This window comes from Bos mutus, chromosome 9 (assembly GCF_027580195.1).
Source record: "Bos mutus isolate GX-2022 chromosome 9, NWIPB_WYAK_1.1, whole genome shotgun sequence".
NCBI classification, from domain to species: Eukaryota; Metazoa; Chordata; class Mammalia; order Artiodactyla; family Bovidae; genus Bos; species Bos mutus.
Genome location: NC_091625.1, coordinates 64,855,933 through 64,859,513, shown reverse-complemented (window position 1 = coordinate 64,859,513; position 3,581 = coordinate 64,855,933).

Sequence of the window (3,581 nt, the reverse complement as noted above, 5' to 3'; positions counted from 1 at the left end):
ATATTTTTATAAAAAGATATCTTTTGAAATATATATGTATATCCAAAGACATGTACATATCTCTGAAAATTCATTTTTATAAAAGTATTTTTCTTTTATTAAGCTGAATATTATTTATACACCAAGGTTGTCTATGAATTTGAAACTGAAAGGGCTAGTTAAACTTCTCATCACAGACACTCCTTTAAGACATAAAAAACTGAGATCTAAAGCGGTTACATTTTGTCTAAAACCATGATTGGGAAATCCATGGTTTGAAATCAGGTTCCCTCATTCTCAAGGAAGTGATGATCTGCTTTAAACTTCCAAAAAAAAGAAAATTCATGATTTGAAAATCTATCAGCATGTAGATGGATATTAAGGTTTATCAACCTCTGTTGGATGTTTCTATACTTGAAATATATATATATATACATACACACACACATATATATATGCATATATATTTGTTCATTTCCCCCGACAATGTTTTTAAGCTTTGAGCTCCCAGAAGGCTGTAATCATGTATGTCTACTTTACTCTTCATATAGTCAACTTCACCTGCAACTTCTCTGAGCACCTATTTTAAGGAATGATGATTAATGAGATTAAAACACAATGTGGTAATGATTTAATAAAATGATTTAATTTCCAGTGGAAGAAACTCTCCATGTAGATGAGTCAATAAACTCACCATGAGGACACCTGGCAGAGTTACACTTTGAAATAGAGGATTCTTTACAAACCTGTCTAATAGAAGAGAGCATCAGCATAGCATCCACCAACTCTACCATGACTCCTGAATAAAACTTATGAAATTATTTTTAATGGCTTTACACCAGACTTGGTTAGTGATCACTCTTCTTGCACCTTCTCCTTCACATCTAAATCTTCTCAGAACTGCCCTACTCCAAAATTTACTCTCTTCTCTTAATCAAACCTTCAGTTATCTCCAAAACTTCTGTGTTATCTATTTCATACTAAGCTGTGAGTTGCTAATAGGTTTACGTCTAGGGAGTGAGGTCTCAAGAGGAATTCACACGTTAAAAGTTGGGTGCATTCTGTTCAAAATTCCACTAGGGTAAAGTGTGTGAGCCACTGCCATATCCGCAGTACTATGCCCCAACCTCCTCTGGAGGCCACCAAAGTCTCCTGACCCCCCTACATTCCAGAAACTAGGGGTCAGCAACTGGGTGCCCTGCTAGAGAAAAGCTGTTGACCTCTGGGACGGAGCTTGTGTGGAAGCAAGTGTTAATTTTCAAAATGTGACTGGTTGTGATAGCAACAACCTCACCTCATCACAATGTCCCTTGGAATGTTTTCTGGGCAAGGGGTCTAAAAGTGATCTGTCATCACTGGTCAGTGGTACAAGTAGCTTATTCTTACATCCTTGCCCTTCCCCCTTGGACCCAAAACAAAACATCCCAGTCTGCCTTCCTCTTCTTCTCACATTTGAATTTTCATGTGTTCACCATTTGTCAGGGCTTCACCTTCAATGACATGGTCAAGGCACCAAGAAATTATATTTAACACATGAAAAATGAATACCAGGCCCATGTCCTCATGCCTTGTAATTGTAAGCTACAAAATTTGTGTTTGGAGTCTGCATGTGTATGCCTATTCTTGGAACAACATTTATAGACACTTTAAATGATTCCTCTTCAAAGCCATAAAAGGGTTTAGTAACACACTTTAATATATAATTTCTTAAGCATTTTTTAATAAAATACAGATATATAATTATAATTATCAATGCATGTATGTCATTTAATATAACGATAAAAGGCTAGTCTTTGAAGTGACATGATGATTAATATTTACAGTAAAACCTAAAGGAAATAGCACTTGTACAATATTGCTGATCAAAAGGAAAAGATTAAAAATTCTCCTCATATTGTGGTGTCATCTCAAATCACAAAGAGCAGAAAGGAAAATTCTCATCTTATTAATATATATATAGGAATAGATCATTACTTTCCATGTTTTCTCAAGTTGGAAAACTCTCTTGTTCTCCTGAAATTATGCCAGACTCTGAGGCTGGGATATGTTCATAATAAGGACTTTTCCAAAATCTTTATCTATTAATACCATACACAAACATGTTACATAGATCTACTTACTGGAAATATGTCATGTACCTTCACACTAATTTTAAATTTAAAGATCAATACTCACTTGATGAACTGTTAGAGCATCCATGAAGAAATTTATCAGTATGTATAAACAGAGTCACATTGTGTGAAAATACTGTTCAAATAGTAATCCCCCTAAATATATAACATCCATGCTGTTTTAAGGTAAAGAAGCAAATCAGGAACTACATTCTTTCCCCATCAAACTAAGGATAGGACAATGCCATTCTGTTTAGCACTGAAAGGAAACTCCACTGCTTTCGCTTGACAAATATATGAAACGTAATGAGTCAATGTCCAGACACATAATTTTATTCTCAACAAATATATGGTGATGCTCATCTTGCATTCTTAATTTTTCCTATTAATCTCATTTTGTGCTATCAAAGTTACTACTTGTTTTGAAACCATGTGCACATTATTTGGGGGAATTTTTTAAAAATAATCTTTTTCTTTTTTTTTTTTTTTCAGTTTCAAGGCTAAAAATGATGTTGAGGTTAAAAGTTTTACAGCTCCTTTATCATAATTGGTATCTTCCTCCTTAGTCTTCCAAGAAGGACTTTATAGTAATGGGTGTTGGCCTTTGCACTGCAACCCCTAAAAGACAGATTGCTGGAGATAACCCCCTGAAATTCCTTACAGCGCTATTTAACACCATGAAGGCCTAGAATCTATCTGTTTTGAAAAAGACTCAGACAAAGGGACAAGGTTCAGGGAGGGGAGAGGTTTCGATTTGCAGGAATTTTCGAGACATAAATAAGTAGTGTAAATGCCTTTTCTTTTTACTTCTAGATCATGGGTCAGGAATCTCAAAGCAAGATGGAAAAAGAAACCTGAATGAAAAAAAACACACTATAAAAACCTAAGGGAAAGCAGAAAATATTATTCCTCTTGATTTAAAAAGTTAAGACATTTTCATTGGAATTAAAGTATTTGAGGTGGATTTATTTTCTTTTTGCCATTTCAGTCATAGCATATATTCCTTTTCTGGTGAAAACTAGAATTTAAAATATTTATTGGTCTACTTGATACTAAATAAAATGAACCAGGAAAGTCCAAAACACTGGAAATTTATTCTCTGCATATGAATAAATACCTCTTATATGTCCGATGGAAAGTGAAAAAATTACAAGCCTCTCTATCTTTTTTAGGGAAATAATTATTATGGATTATGAATTTTTACAGGACCAAAGTCACCTAATAGACGTGATAAATAAGAGCAAGCAGGAACACAAAAGCTAATCCTTCATGATTACAAATACCTCAGAACTATTACTGAGACTTCAACTGGCTTTTGCATCTTAGGTTCTCACACTGTGCCCAAGAATAACAAATTGCAAGACTCTGTGTGCTGGTTACTGCTGGTTATCAACACTCAAGTAGGAAACTGTGTAGAGCATTTTCCTGATAAATTAAGTTATACGTCTTAGTCTGGTTAGTATCATTGCCAAGTTTTAAGTTTGCTGTTTG